The sequence below is a fragment of the Lissotriton helveticus genome, chromosome 4_1, assembly GCF_964261635.1.
Source record: "Lissotriton helveticus chromosome 4_1, aLisHel1.1, whole genome shotgun sequence".
Taxonomy (NCBI): Eukaryota; Metazoa; Chordata; class Amphibia; order Caudata; family Salamandridae; genus Lissotriton; species Lissotriton helveticus.
In genome coordinates this window covers 545,836,787-545,855,200 of record NC_136063.1, presented here as the reverse complement: position 1 = coordinate 545,855,200, position 18,414 = coordinate 545,836,787, and positions in this window count along the sequence as shown.

Below are 18,414 nucleotides of genomic sequence, written 5' to 3'. Positions count from 1 at the left end.
TCCGGGTGGTCGGTATGGATGGAGTCGTCTTCGGGAGCGATCGGGGGAGGAGGTGCTGACCATTCGGGTTCTTCCGGTCTAGGGATGGTGCGAGTGGCCATGGACCGGGTGGTCACGCACGCCCAGTCCGGGAGACCCAACATCCCCAGATGCTCTCTTCTTTCAACAGCTGCCCACGGGGAGCTCTCGAGATCGTTCCCCAGGAGGCAGTCCACGGGGGCATCGTCGCGGACAGTTACTTTTAGCATGCCGGACACTCCTCCCCATTCGAAGGGGACGCAGGCCATCCGACACAGGCTCTCCGAATTGTCTGCCGATCGGATGGGGCAAAGAACGTTTGGCAGGATTTGTTCTGGGGTCACCAGGTGACAGCGGACGGCCGTCACACTGGCCCCGGTGTCACGCAGGGCTTCGGCCTTGCGCCCATTTATGCTCACCCATTGGCTGTACTTCCGAGTGTTGGCTGGCAGGGGAGTACGCGGGACCATGTCTCTTCCCCCTAGGCAGGCCAGGGTCATGGCGGCAGGTTCCCACTCGAACTGCTCCGACTCGTATGCTTCAGTGTCTTCGGAGACTTGTTCTTCTCCTAGGACGGCGGCCGCCACCTGGCGGGGCCCGGGAGCCGGGTTCTTCGGGCAGGTCGGGTCACTGGCGTAGTGGCCGACTCGCTGGCATCGGTGACACGTAACGTTGGCTCGGAACCCCGGGCGCATCGGGGGGTTTCCCCGGCCGGCTGGGGGCGGGGTGGTGTTAGCGGGAGTGACCGGGACAGCGTCTCTGCCCCGACCCGGTCCTCCTCCTCCTCCTCGGGGACGATGATGACCTTGGTTGGATCTGTTCTGCTCATTCGGCCCACTCCGGGCCACTCGGGTGCTCTCCCACCGGTCCGCCTCGGTGGCGAGCTGCCGTGGTTCAGTCAATTTACTGTCGAGGAGGTGCTGCCTGAGCTCGACGAAACAGTTGTTGGAGAGGTGCTCCCACACAATGAGATTGAAGAGTTGTTCGTAGGTGGTTACGTTGTTACCCTTGATCCACCCCTCGAAGGCTCGGCTGAAATAGTTTACGTACTCCAACCAAGTTGTACCTGGGATCCGGGTGCAGTTGCGGAACCTCTGGCGGTACATTTCGGGCGTAAGCCCATATCGGCTGAGGAGGGCGGCCTTCATGTGGTCATAGGACGTCAATTGATGGTCCGGAAGCTGCAGCAGGGCATCACGGCCCTCATTGATGAATCTTCCCCATAGCCCAGCTCCCCAGTCACTTTGAGCGATCCGGTGGGCCGTCATGGCGATCTCGTAGGCCTTGAACCACTGCTGTATGTCGTCGTTCCGGTGGTATTCTCGGACCACATCCTTGGGGATGTGGACCTTCTGTTCGGTAGTACCCGGGGAGCGCGGTGGCTCGGGCACCCCTAGGTTTGTGTTCAGTTTGCGTATTTCTATCTCTGCTAGTTTGCACTCGTGTTCGTATGCCAGTCTTTTTTCTTCGAGATCCCTCTGTCTCTGTTTTTCCTCTCGCTCTTCTCTGAGCCGTAAGTGTTCTAAGTTTATTTTCTGTTCCGCCAGCTTCAATTCTCCGTCTAATTTGAGCCGTGCCAAGTCTAGCTCGTGTAGTCTATTTTTTTCCCGCTCCTGGATCTCTTCTCGGGAGGGACCTGTTCTCCGTTCTTCCATCAGGGTGGTGTTGACTTCCGGGGCTTCGAGGTCCCGGGGTGTGGCGGTATTCGTCTCTGTCCAGGCCTCTAGGGCGTTTTTGAAGTCTTCTTTTGTGCTTAGCCCGGTGGTAGCAATGCCTAAGTCCATGCAAAATTGTTTTAGCTCTCGGTGGCTGTATTCCTCCAGCTTTTCCATCTGGAACTTCTCTGCCGATCCGCTCTCTTTGGTCATCATTGTGGTTTAGTCGTAGGGTGAGTTACTATCTGTACGGTACGCGTTGGTTCGGATCCCACCGCTGCCACCAATGTTAGACGGGGACCTGGAGGGTCGGCCGAGCACAAGGGGAGAGGCCTCCGGTGAGGGCCGTCCCCAGCGATCGTACAGACAAGTAACCCCCCCCCACAGATGGACACCACACGAAGATCAGATTAACACCTTTTATAGGCAGTTCTTGAAGTAAGGTAGTATGATACAATGAGAGCAGGACACGATGATCCTCTCAATTCTAGTCTCTATTAGGGAAGGGGGTAGCGGGACAGTCTTGGTACCCGTAGGTACGGCGGTGGAACGGTGATAGCTCACAATCCTCGAGCTCGGTGTTCGGACGGGTCAGACCGCGGCAGCGCCAGCAGGTCCCGAAGAGGTCATAGGTGGCAACGGGCCGCGGCAGCGCCAGCAGGTCCCAACGAGGATGAAGGTTACAACGGGCCGTGGCAGCGCCAGCAGGTCCCACGAGGATGAAGGTTGCAACGGGCCGCGGCAGCGCCAGCAGGTCCCACGAGGATGAAGGTTACAACGGGCCGCGGCAGCGCCAGCAGGTCCCACGAGGATGAAGGTTGCAGAAGGCCGCGGCAGCGCCAGCAGGCAGGACAATAGTTCACAAGGCAGGGCTGCGGCAGCGCCAGCAGTCCGTCAAGGATGAGTTCGTCGCGGTGTCTCTCGACTCCAGGATACAACTGCCTTCCTGCTCTGGGGCTGCCTCAGTTATAGGTCTGGCACTCTTTGATGTCCGGACCCTCGCTCTTGGAGGTCGGGAGGTCCGGGATGAGGGAGTCCAGACACCCAGCAGGGGGGTGGAGCCAGCGCCCGGGGAGGCTGGGGGTGATCGGCACCTGGCGGGAGAGAGCCATCGACACTTCTTACTCCCATTGACCTGCCAAGTGGTCCGTTCACCTCCTGGGTGGATGGTGGTGCCGGGATGTCGGGACCTGGCCAGGCCCGGGGTTGGGGTCGAGCTGAGGCCACGCGGCCTCGTGGCGCAGTGTCTAAGATGGCGGCTGGCCCGGGCAAGGGTGCTGACGGTGGCCCAGGCCAGGGACACAGGGATTCCCAGGAGCAGACGTCCCATGGGGGACGGGTTGGGGGTTGCTTCTGCGGGTAGTACCTGGAAGGCCGGTACCAGGGCCCTGTCATGCGGGGAGGGAGCGAGCCCTTCATGGGGCCTGTCCAACAACGTTGATGACAAGTCCTCTTTTTGCACAAAAGTCCTGGAAGCGGTTCAAGAGCTTCTGGAGGCCCTGGGGGGTTTTGGAAATGAGGAGGGTGTCGTCGGCAAACAACAGGGTTGGAATCCTAACGCCCCCCAAAGAGGGAGCGTCTGCTGGTTCGCCAAGCAGGTGCTCTACCACCCCATTCACGTACAGGGAAAATAAGGTGGGAGCTAGTACACAGCCCTGCCGGACGCCCCTGACGACCGGGATCCTATCGGTCTTTTCCCCGTTCAGTCCCCATCGTACCTGAGCATAGTTGTCATTATGCAGTTTGATGAGGAGCATTAAGATGTAAGGGGGCATCCCAAGACCATACAACACCCTCCAGAGTTCCTCCCTAGGAACCAGGTCAAAGGCAGTCTTCAGGTCTATGAAGGCCAAGTAAAGACTGCCTTTGCCCAGCTCCACCACCTTCCAGTAAAGTAACAGGAGTCTAAAGACTTGCTCGATAGTTCCTGTACCTGAACGAAAACCGGCTTGCATGTCGGACAATATGTGGTTGTCATCCACCCACTGGAGAATCCTCCCTAGATTAGCTTTGCCCGCCACCTTCTAATTTATTATATAGACGGGCAAGCAGATGGATAATTTCAATGGGGGCACCCATTTCCAAGAGAGTAGTGTAGTTCCTATTATCCCAATAGGCTCTGCGCATTGGAATAATATCTTCAATAGTATAGACGTAGGACAGAGGTTAACTAGGTCTTCTACTGACGATATTAGACTTAAGTTTTGTGTGCCAGCTAGCTCAGAGTTCACTAGAAACTTTCTCGAATAGGCGAGGAGGAGTTTAACCTCCCTGGATAGACAAGAAGGGATTTAGTTTCTGACAACCATAGAACATGACAACTTTGCTCTCCCTAATCAAGAGTATATCTCCAGAGTCGTGTGAAAACAAAAGACAACTATTTTACTCAGTCAGTACGTGCATACTTAGTTCCACCAGATTGTAGAGAAACAAGCGATGGGCGTGTTCAATAAAAAGGTGTTATTTATTGATCAGTCTCTTTTTCTCATACAAGAGAAATGAATCGCTACAGTAGCAATACTTAAGGTTAAGTAAAGTGCATACAGTAAAAGCAGGATTATAAAATAATACTGTAAAAGCATTGATATGTTTTCTTAGCCATATGATAATTTAAAATGGATAAAAGATATACATACATATATACATTGACTAATCGTACTCAACTGGTGCTTCTAACTACGCCTACCCCGGTGTACCTGACCTAAGCCTAATATGGGGGAGGGAGTAAGTAAGTAGTAGTTTAAGTTAAGTTTGTTTTGCCAAGAATCTGACTCGAGAATTCTCTGTAAAGGGTTAGTCAGTTCAGTACCTGGGATTTAGAAGGCAGGAGGGCTGGTATCTCTCTCTCAGGACTCGGTATCCCAGTTACCCCCGAAGGTAAGCCGGAAACGCTGGAGGCTGGATTTTCTCGGCAGGAGAAAAGACAGCGTCTCTCTCAGCGTGTCAAAAGGGAGGGGCAGCGTCCGTGGGCTTCCTGCATCAGCTGGGCTCTCCGGCAAGTAGCGCTGCTCCAAGCTCATCACCACCGTGTCTTTGCTTAGGGCAGCGTTGGTATATTTATACCTGAAAGGTGCCGTGTTTGACGTAAGGATGGACATAATACGTCAGTAAGGATGTCATAAGAACTGGTCGTTCTTGCATTCTTTACAGGAGTTCTCGACTCTAAATAGTCCACTAAGATGGTATTGACGTGCCTCTCGAGCAGTTTACTCATCCACGGCAGTAAGGAAATAGGGCGATAGTTGGCCAGGTTGTTCTGGTCCAATGTAGATTTTTTCAATAAAGCTTTAACCATCGCGCACTTCCATGAAGGTGGAACAGATTTCGAAGTGATGGAAGCGTTGAGAACATCCAGAATGACCGGACGGATGACGTCCATGACCTTGATGAGAGTCGGGGGGTGCTTGGTCATTGGGGGATCCCGAGGTGGTCTTAAGAATCAGCCTGTCTAATGTAGTGAGATCGAGGAGTGGAAATTTGTCGAGCAAACAGGGGACAGAATGGTCAGAAGCTGTAGGAGTGATGTCGTCACTGCCAGTAGTAAATGAGGAGTGGATGGCCTGGATTTTCTGGGAGAAAAAAATGGCAAGATGGTTACAGCGAGTTTGTGCGCCGTCTAATGAAGGTCGCTCAGAAGGGGAAGAAATTAAAGATTTAACTATTTAAAAAATTTCCTTAGGGGCGTTAGCGGCCAGATTAATTTTCGAATCATAAAAATGGGATTGTGCAGCTTTTATTTCATTTTTATAGAGCTTTATAGCAGCTATGTGCTCAGCCTTCCTCTGTTGTGAATGGTCCTGCCTCCAAGCTCTCTCCAGTTTGTGACAGGCTTGCTTCATTGTTCTAAGGGCGGGCGTGTACCACGGAGCAACTTTGGGTCTTATTATTGATTTCAAGGGGCTCTTGGGGAGGACTTGATCAAGGGTACTGGAGATCCAGTTATCAAAATTAGTCGTGGCGGTGTTAGGATTAGTCGCCCTTTGGGGGGGGTATTTGGTAAGAGCCGATTCCCAGTCAGGGAGCGAAAGCGAGGACCATTTCCTTCCCCAGTGTTTATTAAGATTTTGAGGAATGCAGGGGGGAACTTATGGACCATGTAAAAGGTATTAAAAAATGATCAGTCCAGGTTAGTGGAATGGGAGTCCCAACCGTTAGACTGGCTACGGTACTATAAATATGGTCTAAAAGGTGTCCCTTGATGTGTGTCGCAAGAAAGCCCTTTTGGCGTAAGTCAATAGCCTGAAGATTGGATCAAAGACTATTGGCTGATATGTCACGAGGGTCGTCAAGATGCAGGTTAAAATCGCCCAGCAAAGTAAAATTTGCTGAGGTGAACAAAGCATTGGCGACAATGTCTGTCATGCTAGAGACAAACTTATTAAGAGCGCCAGGTGGACGATAGGCTAGAATGCCAGAGAAGGTAGTACCTGCTTAAATCATTTGGTGAGCCAGATAGGAGCTGCTTATGGCAGATACCTAGACTACGGCATGGGGACAGGAGGATCCAGCTGCCCGAGACCACTCTGCATGCATTTCTGAAGAAAAAGGCATGCCAGGCACCTCTCTTTACTGGAAACCTGCTGGCAAGGCCGGACTGGGCATAGCGGGCACCGAGCAATCCCCCAGTGCGCCGCATGGGTGGGGGCCGGTTCTGGGCCCCTGGGGGCCGTTTTTGTTATAGGGCCGTTTTTGCAGCATAGCTGCAAAATCGGCCCTGTAACAAAATCGGCCAAAAACCGGCCCGGCAAAGAGCTCGGCCGTACCTCCAACCCCCCCAAGTGGGGAGGGGGGCGGCCGAGCACTTTGCCAGGGCCGGTTTTGGTTCCCAGTCCAGCCCTGCCTGCTGGCCAGTGGCAGGCTGGATCCATCCACTGGCGGCCAGCGGAAAGGGTAAGACGCTGCAATTAGCTTTTCTTTCCTAAATAATACAAACAGAATAGCACGACAAACAGAAGCGGTAAGCGTAAAATAGATTCAAACAGCACTCATAGATACGAGTGGCCTGGAGGTACCTTTTTGTATTATTTATTGTGGACTAGTCACCCTGCACTCCTGATCAGAGTGGCCTGGAGGTACACGTTAAGCATAAAAATAGATTCAGCCAGCACTCTTGAATACCCCCAAGCCCTGCCCTACCACTCAAACCTGCACAAGCCACGGTTGCCCACGCGCTGCCCCACCACTTTTCCCTGACACCACCCACTCCTGGTGTGAATGAGGTATGAGTGCTGTCCAGCTCTTTACATTGCCCTACACCGGCTAGCACACCCCACCCTTCGTAGAGCTCAATTTGATGTGCCTACAGGAAATCTGGTGTTCCGACCCAATATATATAGAAGGGTTTTCATCATATTGGCTACTGGCTGTACCATCTCCAGCTGGAAGAGCAAAAGGGGGGCTTCTGATTCTTATCTCCAATAAACTACCGGCATGTGTCAAAAGAGCTGTTACAATAGGAGCACATTCCCAGATTTTATGGTTGCACTGTAAAGAAGGGACAGCTGTAGTTGTGGTAAACTACTATAATAATTTGTTTGATACCACCAGGTGTAGTGTTGTAAATGAGCTGGATAAAGGGCTTGATACATTTCTAGGTTTAATTAATAAAGATATGGTATTTATATGGGCTTGATATTTTAATACCCAAATATGCCCAATGTCTGCTACACAAGTTTTCGGGTTCAGGAATGACAAAGGGGATGATTGTATACAATTTCTGCATAATGGATACAGGAAAGCTTTACATTCAATGATTGCCAAATATGATTTAGAACGATTGAAGTGTGCTCAGTATACTGATGTGGATATGATACCAACTTTTACTGGTAGGAATGCCGTATCGATCAGTGACTATGTTTTAGTTTCATCTAGTGTTATCTTCATCTAGTATTCATCTTATGTGTGCCACTCCGCAGGTTGCCCAACTACCATTGACTGATCACACCTATATTATTATGACATTCCAATTTTGGGGTACAAAAGGAAAAATGCCACAAAGTATTATAACCAACATTGCCCCTTACAGACCTAATGGCACCCGTATTAAATGGGAGGGAGTGGAACCTCAAAAAATTATATATTGACATTGTCTCAAAATTCAATAAAGATATCATTTACTGTCTTAATGAGGAGGTAGACCGTAGCACAATGATTGATAATTTTGTTAAAATTAATGTTACCTTTAATGGGATTCTAATGCCCCCCCCCCCCCAAGAAAGGAGAAAGGAGAAGAAATGGGAGGTTTGATCATACTTGCACAAGGTCTTAAAAAGCACCTGAAACAAACATTACATTGTAATATTAGAGACAATGAATTATCTACGATGTAATTATAAATCTATTCTTCAGTCGAGGAAAAGCGAACTGCAAGAGTTAGCATGGGATAAATTACCCTGGCAGCAGATACAGCAAATAAGAGCTTTTCTCGGAAACAATGAACATGCCATTTTTAACGAATGATTCACTTCCAGAATTGTTATCCCATGTCACATGCGAAGCTTGGGTGTCACATTTTACTATCATTTTCAACCCGCCGGGACCTGAGGGAGGTGCAATACAAAACTTACCACAGAACACGTGGCAAGTTATAACTCTAAATATCATATTGGGAGAAGTGCAAGAAGGACTGAAGGGAAGTAGAGGAGGCAAAGCCCCGGGCCCAGATGGTGTCCCTGTACAAGATAAAGTCGATTAATGGAGGCCACTTCTTACAAGAGTTTTTAACTTAGCTGTGATTGAGTACATACCCCCATTCGTGGGGCCAATCTGTCATTGTTCCTATTTTTAAAACAGGTAACAAGTCGGAAGCCAAAAATTAGAGAGCAATATCTCTTTTAGATTCATCGGTCAAAGTGATGAGCAAAGTTTTATTACTACACCTGGAGGAATGGGTAGATGGAAATAATATACTTTCACCACCACAATATGGCTTCAGAAAAGGATTAGGTACAGTTGAACAATGTACCAATTTCAAAATGTTAGTAGGCAAATATACGGCCGCTAAAGAAGGGAGACTATACTTATGTTTCGCAGATCTTAGCAGTGCCTTTGATCTAGTTGATCACACAATCCTGTGGCCTACTTTACCTAATCTTGGGGCTCCCAAGAGAATTATCTACTTTCTTGCAAAACTATACGAGAGGTTAAAATGTAAAGTGAGATATGGACAGCAGGGTGAGTGCACCCCAGATTTGAAGTAAGACAAGGCATACACCAAGGTTGTGTCCTAGCTCCACTTCTTTTCTCATTATTTATAAACGAGGTAGATAATGTTTTGCAGGAGGAGAATGCAGATGCTCCACAAATATTGGGTAACCCCATACCCGTATTATTATATGCGGAGAATGCAGTACTGCTCTCTAGGACTTACACCGATTGATGGATAAATGTAGCTAATTTATAGCCTCGCAGAAACTGTTGATTAACAAAACAAATACGTTTACCATCACATGTGGCCCCAAACGAAATTTAAAACTTTTTATATCGATAGCACCTCAGTACAAACTGTCAACTCTTTCTGCTACTTAGGGGTAATCTATTGTGGCAATGCTAAATGGAATTTGGAACTATCTAATGTCCATTCCAAGATGACTAAGAGTGTTCATGGGGTTTTTAGATATGCATCCAAACTAGGCAACCACCCAGTAAAGGAACTGTTGACAATATATAAGGCGCGATGTGTCACAATTGCCCTACATGGTGCAGGGGTATAGGGTCATAGCAGCTGCCCATACCTATTACAAGAAGAAAACGCTCTTTTGAAACGCCTCTTAAATCTGCCACCTTCAGCCTCCACAGAACTAATACATTAGGAGGTGGATCTGACATACCTTACAGATTTAATTGCAATACGGCCACTGCTGGTTTGGAAATCGATTTGGTCTAAAGATGGGACTATTTTTACTAAATCTATTACTGAAGATGGTTTACTCCTTGAGAAAAAAATCCCAGATTCCATGGTTAAAATATATTAATGATATATACAGTAAACTATTTAATATACATATTTTTGTAAATCCGGGACAGGTGTAAGCCCTGAGCAAACAGGCGATTAAGGATTCATTCCTTGCATACAAAAGAGAAACCCGTAGGGAAGTTATTGAGAAACAATAGAGTTTTATTTTTCATCAAACAATTGAATCTAACAGTGGAATTCAAGATTATTTAATCACTGTGACTAAATCTTTGCACCGTTACGTACTGACTAGATTGAGATTAGGTATAGTGCATCATTTAGTCGCCTTCCCTGTTATGAAAAAGTGTCCTCTAGATTTAACACCATGTCCCTGCGATGAGCTTTCTAAACAAAGCACAGTGCACTTTATGTATTTTTGTAAGTTTTATCTGTACTTTAGGCAAGTTTACCTCAAACCACCTTTTATAAAATATAATGTGAGATCGTATCATGCTGCTATAAATTTGCTCATTGCACTGAATGATGCTGGAATATGTTTTTACGTTCCCTCATACATTTTAAGAGCGATTAGTGTAAGGAAAGGTATTGTTCAAGCATGTTGCTTTTTAAAGAATATTATTTATTCTGGAATATGTTTTTTATAATTAATTATACGATTTGAAAGCAATTAATGTAAGTAGGTATTGTCTCTGAAAAATTATTTTTAAAGATTGTTATTTGTAAGCGAAGGTATTGTTGCTGTAAATTGTTTTTTAAAGAATGTTATTTACTATGCAATTGTCAGACTCTAGACAGTTTTTTACTACACAGGAACAGAGATGCTAATTCCCAAATCCACCCCAACAGCAACCTGGAGCTTGGTGTAACAAGTCTCCAAAGAGGCTATTATGGGGGAAGGGGGATATTGGATAAAATAACAAAAGAGAAAGAGAGAAGAGACGTTTCTGGTGGGTTTCTTCGGTAGTAAGTCCTGCAGACCTCTATGCCGAAGACCTGTGGACAAGAATTGCATCAATATATATATAATCTACTTCTACTCTATTCTTCTATGGCTTCTAAAACTCTTATCTCTCACTATCTTACCCTATGACTTCCAGAACTCTGCTTCTCTTCTAGGTTTTATGTGCTTTCTTAATGCGTGCTGTTATTCTAAGGGCAGGAGACTTCTGTCTGCAATTACAGAGAAAACACTTATTAAATGACTGTTTATTCCTTATCTGCCTTGTATTTCCCTCTAGACCTTTACTTACTTATATATCTTTTCTTTGTGTCTTTTGTTTCTTCTATTTCTTGCCCTCTGCCTTATCTTGTTATGTTCTGTTCTGGCACCCCTGTAATATATTAGTATTCATAGGTTAACCCTCACCTTCTTATTAATCCTGTTGCTTAAAAGTATCTCTCTATCTTTTAACTTACTTGCTTGCCTTGGGGTTCTTTTCTTATTGATAATAATCCTTCTGTATTTTATTTATTTCTCTTTTCAGAATCTGTTCATATATAGTTCGTGAAGTTGACTGAAAAAGATTACTTCTTGACTTGGGTAAGTATCTGTTTTTATTTTGATTACTATTTTCGATTAAATAACAAACGTGTTCCTTTTTCTCTTTATATTCCTCAGTTCTCTCTAATTATGCAAGACTTCTCTGTATTTAATTCTTTCTGACATGAATTGGTACTTAAGGCAGTTCGTTACGCTTTCATTTGCTAACAAAGTACATACATTTCTTGACCAAGTTTATCTATTTGCCACTTAGCTCTGGTTTTCGTCACTCTCGACCTTTCCTTATGACAGCTGACTGAAAAGCTCGTAGCTCGGATTTGCCTCTTCAAAAATACACGGAAACGAGCGTTCTTCTGATGACCTCTCGGGCACGGTGTCTCAGAATACTTCGAAAAACTCCTCTCACTCCAGAATTATTATTTTTAAATAACCAACTTGAACTCTCTGACTAAAATTACGGACACTAAAGAATTACTTCTGTGCTCGGTCAAATCCTCGGTGAAGTGCGCAGTTCTCAAGCTGTGCGCGCGCCTCACCAGGATTCACCAGCATTCTCTGCAGAGGCTAGAACGCTACTGACCCCTCGAATCTGGCGGCTTACTCAGGCGCCATTTTCGAGTTAAATCGGACCAGGTTTTCTTCATAGTCTGGGAATCAGCATTCCTGGGTCTTCTCTGCGTTACCAACCCTATTTGCAATTAGGGAGCCCTGAAAGCAATTGCTTGTATTGGTTGTTTCACAACCCAAATAAAGTTAATTGAACTGAACTGACATACCTTCCACCTTCCTAGTGGACACTAGGGCCACAAGATCTTGAATAAAAGAAGGGAATGTTCCCCTGTAGCGGGACACTATGGACACACAGGGGTTTTCAGGGATCATAAAAAGTGTTCCCTTCACCGAAATACTTGACTTAGAGATAGGTGGAAACCAACTCCAATATCAACTTCTATATCATCCTTCCTTCCCTACCAACCTTCTGAGAGAGATCTAATGGCCAAACTAAACATGACAATCCACTTTTCAGAGGATGGAACCATGACTTGCTCAATCCCCGGGGTCCCTCCCTTACAACTTATGACCCTAAGACCTACTTTGATAAGGATGACACAGTCCAGGCCTCACCAACCGACAAGGCCGCATTTTCCAAGGCAATTCTGACCCTCATTGTCAACGCCCCAACACTATTAGGGTGACAAGTACAGCTGCCCAAGGAATTTATATTCCGTAGGGAATTGCACCAAGAGTGGGAGACCCAGGAGGAGGAACGAATGACAGCTGCGGCAGTGGAGATCAAACCCACTTATGGAGTATTGATGGCCTCTGATGACAATCAAGCCCCATGGGCATGCGTCATTTTCCTAAACCCAAGTCTCCAGGTCTCCAAGTATGGGATATATCAGACAAACAACTATTTGCCGACAACCCAGAAGGCTCAATAATAGTCTTTGAAGATCCCATAGACATCGGAGCCTAAATGCAACACAGGACCCCGGCAACTGTCACCACAGAAACATTTCTCAGGAATCAAGACTTCACACAGGTACCCGCACAGCAATGGACAACCGGTCCACATGACACGGGGCTCATCAACACTGGCAAGTTTGAATCACACTCAGGGAAGGAGCCATCGTCCCCAGAGTGAAACAGTAGCCCCTGTCCAGGAAAGCAGAGGAAGGCAGGGAATACTCCATGAGGGTATGTCATTCTGTAATACCTATATAGTTATGAAGATTCCCTTGGAACTTGAATTATCCGTTTTTCCTGTCACTGCACTCTATCAAATATATCACACATTTGGAACAACTCCACTCAAGATATGAAAGTCCTTATATTAAAAAAGATTTATTAATATATCGATAGTGAAATTCACAATAATAACTCATCACATAAAAATACATTATAAAAACACATCAACAAATAACATAGTACCCTGCAAGGGCTAAACAAACATTCAAATTCATACAGTTAATATCTCATCATTAAATAAAAAAAAAAAAAGACCACCACATGGAAGGGAAATATACAAGGCAGTCAAAATATGCCTTTACAGTGTTAATTTGAAACTTATGTGGACAAGATTTAGCAGAGAACTATTGTCCCTGATTTCTATGCTTCTTGTCCCATATCAAATTTAACCAAACTCTCTGCGTTGACGCGTTTCGGTGGGGAGAAAATAGATAAGACCACCTTCAGCATTTGTGAACACTGTCTGGTTACTAAGTCAGCCACTCATAATGGGTTCACGATGTCTGCCAAGAGTATGAGCAACTGCAGGAGTTGTAATGTTGTCTACCCATTGTGCTACCCCTGCGGTTTAGCGTATGTAGGGTAAACAGGCAGGGAACTCAGACTACGCATGTTGGAACACCTATCAGCCTTGAAAACAAAAAAAACAGAATGCACCTCTAGTGGAGCATTATAACTTAGCCAAACATAAACACACAGACTTTAATGTCCTGCCAAAGGCACATCATGAACCAGACCCAGTAGGAAGGTCCTGTAGCACACGGGTACCACAAGCACATGGGTCTGCCCTGGGCTCAGCTACCTTAGGCTTACTGTAGAGGAGACCATTCTCCTAATAAATCAAATGTGATCTGGACAGACCACCTGCTGCCGCAAACCAACAAGAGTAGGGCATTCCATCTGTGCCTTGCAGAACTCCCCCTGTAGGGACCTCCTTCCTGCAGCCAATGGGCCAGCTCAGACAGGTCTACCAGTTCGGTCACTTGCTCCTCTGTAGGTTCCAGGGTATCCCACTCAGGTTCTGCCTCCTGCTGGACCGAGAGAACTTCTGGGGTGGGATTCCGATGCCCCCTGCCCTTTTCTTTCTGGCAGGGGGCAAGGGAAACCCACTCTTCCAGGCTCTACGTCATCTTGAGTACCCCTACTGACTGCCATTGACTGGGTGGTCACACAGGCCCACTCAGGCAGTCCCAACATCTTTAAATGAGCCTGGCGCTCCACATCCTTCCAAGGGGAAATCTCCAGGTCATTGCTAAGCAGACAGTCAACAGGCATGAACAGACTTACAATGAGCTTGAAGGAACCTGAGACCCCCCCCACTCAAAGGGAACCTGTGCCACCTTACACAGGCACTCAGAGTTGTCTGCAGCAACTATAGGGTGAAGTACATTGGGGATAACCTGCCCTTCAGACACCCTTTGACACCTGACAGTTGTCACATTGGCTTGTGTGTCTCTCAGAGCCTCCACCCTCCACCTATTGATGGTCAACCACTGCAGGTACTTTTTTGTGTTATCTGTCAGGCAGGTGTCTTGAACCATCTCTCTATCTCCTAATCAGATACGGGTCATTGCAGCTGGCTCCCCACCCTAACTAGGAACCAACTTATCCCATAGCACAACACTAACTAACCCTGATGACGCTGCATGAGTGGGTGGTGGTGGTGCCTTGGGCTACCTGGGATCATTCTGCATGTGACCCTCCTGACCACAGTAGTATTAATACACATTTTTCCTAGGCCACAAAAAACCTGTCTAAAGTCAGGTTGCACTTACAAAAAGATGAACAACTTCCTCAATATACTGGCAAACAATACAATTGGAGTAAAAAACAATTTATTATTTTTAATATTAAAAAAGGAACATAAAAAACAAAAAGATAATTATTTAAAAAGAACAGTGTAAAGGGTACAGCTTACTCCAGCCACAACATGGTTCTTAAAACATATTTTATTTAAAACACATAGATGTACATATACAAAAAAGATCTAATAAAGATATTCAACAATGTCAGTAGAAACGGTGACAATCTCTACGCGCGTTTTGGTGTTAAGCCGCCTTCTTCAGGAGAGCACCAAGATGTTTCTAAAAAACAATATGTAATATATCAAAAAACATTTCACTACAATAACAGTACATGAGGCAGCAACTGATGGTGCAAGAGAAAATTGATTTCTATATGAATTTGTGATTTCACTATAGAGAGTTACACAAGAGTACCATTACCAACACCTCACCCAAGTGAAAAGAAACCCAGTGTGTTCAGATTCAGATATACATAGAAAGGAACTCATAAAGAAAACGATCAAATAATCGTGTAAAGATTGAATAAAGAGTGATGACACCGAAGAAATTGAAAAAGCCAGAAAAATTGAGTCTTACCTACACAGCCAAAGGACTGTGTATCAACTTGACAATTCTTGAAAATCAGAATAATGTCTATTTACAGAAACTGAGAAAGTACAACGAACAGCGACATAAGCGTCGATGTTGAACTAGGAACATGTTGCCTCCTAACATGCTTAGAAAATAGTAGATGATATTTTAATTAATAGGACAAATACCTGATAAAAACAAGATCAATTGCAAGAGACAAGAGATCAATGATATCTCAGATAAAGATTGGAACTAGGCCTCAAGGAAAAAAGGATCTGCAAGAATAATTTATAGATTACTAATACACATATTCCTGTAAACAATGAGTGACAGTTTGGCGTGTGTACATTCTGTAAACACAGAAATATACCTGTTAAAGAGGGACGCAGCTACTAATATTAAAGAGCAGGATCACCGCACGTTTTGAAAAAATCTGCATAGTATAGAGAGCAAATATATATAAAACCTGATACATAATTCTAAATTACACACGGTGTTTCAAGGACTAATTCTCTCTTTACCTGAATGCGATAGTGTCGCAGCAAATCAAAGATGTATGAAGAACTGGATGGCTATTCGATACTGCATATACCGGCAAGAATTGCCGTATATATATTACCTACTGGCGGTCGCCAGTAGGTATATATAGTTAGGATTTTTTCTCTATGGGATTTTTGAAAATTCTATGTCTAATAACTTTGGCGTTTGTGGACGGAATTGGCTGAAATTTTCAGGATAATGGCTCATTTTGTTTCTGAGAAGCCTTTGAAAATTTGGGGGGGGTTCGTCAAGGGGGGGCCGAGAAAAAAGGGGGGTCCCAAAACATGTTTTTAACATTGAGTTTTCCATAGGGCGGTTGGCCTCACTTTTAGCCCGAACGGCTGAATGGATTTGCACGAAACTTGGCAAAATTGTAGGGACTGGTAGCCCGATGTGCCTTTGCTATGTCTCAAGATATATGCTCCAGTGGTTTTTACGAAAATTAACTTTGAAAAATATATATTAAGCAAAAGGCAGCGTTATTAAACCGTGGATAAGGCACGTTGCCAAAAAACCCGCAATCCTCTGCTGATGATGTCACTGAGCATGTCATGAATGATGTAATATGTGACATCATCAGCAGTGGATTACGGGTAATAGTATCTCTAGTTTACTCCCCTATAGCTGTCTTTCTTTTAACATAAGTGTCTGTTTCCTTCCCTTATACTTACTGTTTTTCATCAGTGATGTCATCAGTGATGTCATTTGAGATGTCATCAGTGATGTCATCAGTGATGTCACTGACCATGTCATGAATGATGTAATATGTGACATCATCAGCAGTGGATTGCGGGTGCGCGATATATAGTTAGTGCAACTAACTATATATGGAATTTCAATGGTTTTGTGTGAGTAAAATAAGGTTTTCTAAATGCTAATTCCTAACTATATATGGTCTATAACCTATGGTTTTTTCAGTGAATTTTCAAGGTTTTGTAAATGCTAATTCCTAACTATATATGGTCTATAACCTATGGTTTTTTCTGTGAATATATATATATATATGTGTGTGTATCTGCAAGGCAAAACCATAAAGTTTCAAGTGCTCATCAGAATTTTAAGTGCAAGCTATAAATGCTTCAAAAAGCTGCCAGATAAGAACCACACATGCGCTTCCATTATATGGTCCCCCGCGCTCTAGAAAAAGAATTATATTGGGTAATTTACCTTTTACTTAAAAACGTGCCCATTGTGATGATCTGAAACAAATATATCAACAAGAATCGATTCAATATATATTACTAAAGGTAAAAATAATATGTAAACATGACCGCTATATAAAGAGCCTTACTAATCTTACCCAACTAGAAGTAAATATGAAAACAAGATACGTTTTAATCCCAAACAACACAAATAGATGAAGTAAAACGGGCCCTAATAAAGGCAAGAGGGAGTGCTTGATATAATACGCTCTCCTTACAAGTATAGATAATTGTAGAGGTAAATGACCTCATGCGGACGAAGGGCAGACAAAAAATAGGCGCCCCTAGAATATCTATGTAAGCGTACAAACTAACGTATGGCATCCGCATAAGTAAACTTACTTCGTATAGCCGCGTTTTAAAACGTCTCTGAGGTCCGATTCTGCTTTAACAAACGCGGGTGAGACAGACGCGGTTTAAATAAGCAATCAATTACCCCCGTACAACGTTGCTGTCTCACGTAGGCCACGTGATGTCCGAACCAGCCTTACAATGTAGTCCTAAGTAATACCGCACTGCTAATTTTAAAGCCAATGAAAAGCGATGTGATGTCCGAACTAACCTACAATATAGTCCTGAGTAGAACCACACTACTAATTGTAAAGACTGTGGAAAGCCGATGTAAACAGGCGTTATTGAAGTATACATATAAAACACCTAACGTATGCAATAGCGTTAGATGGCCCGTGGGATACAATATACATTCTGGGATGACCGTGCGATGTAATTAAAAATGAATTGCAAAACTTGCATTAGCTCCACATTACTAATTCCAACAAACGATAAAACTGAACTCCTGACTAACAGAATAGAGGTTACAAAAACAGAAGAAAGAGACTGATGATGCTAGTCAAATAACTCACTAAAGGACATCTAATGCCTCATGACCTCATCTATTTGTAGTATCTAATAGCAGCATTTTTGCATGATGCCTACAGCTATAATGAAAGGCAAACCTCATATGTAAAATATATGAGGCCAAACACATCAAACAGATCTTCCTCATCAATTATTGTATTTTATTGCATTCTCCCACGGGATCTCATTATTTAATCACTTGGTGTGGGCCGCGATGGGTAAAAATCCAAAAAAAACTTTACGTTTTTTGCAGTAATCTTCTGTATTGATGTGGTCATGGTTGTTCAAGTTTTCTAGAATAAACCAATGCAAATCATTGGGTTTGTACTGGTGTTCTGGACAGTGCTTTACCAAGGGTGCATTAATTTTAGAGGTATGTATAGCTGAGCGGTGCTCGGTAAGGCAGGTGCAAAAAGGTCTCGCTGTTTCACCCACATAACTGAGACCACAAGGGCAAATCAAAAGATATATGAAATTTTTAGATTTACAGTTTGAAAATTTGCGAGGACTAATGGTAAAACCCTGATAAATGTAACTAGTACCCACAATAGCCATATCGCAGGCTTTGCAGGAGCTAAATTTATATGTACCTGTTACTCCT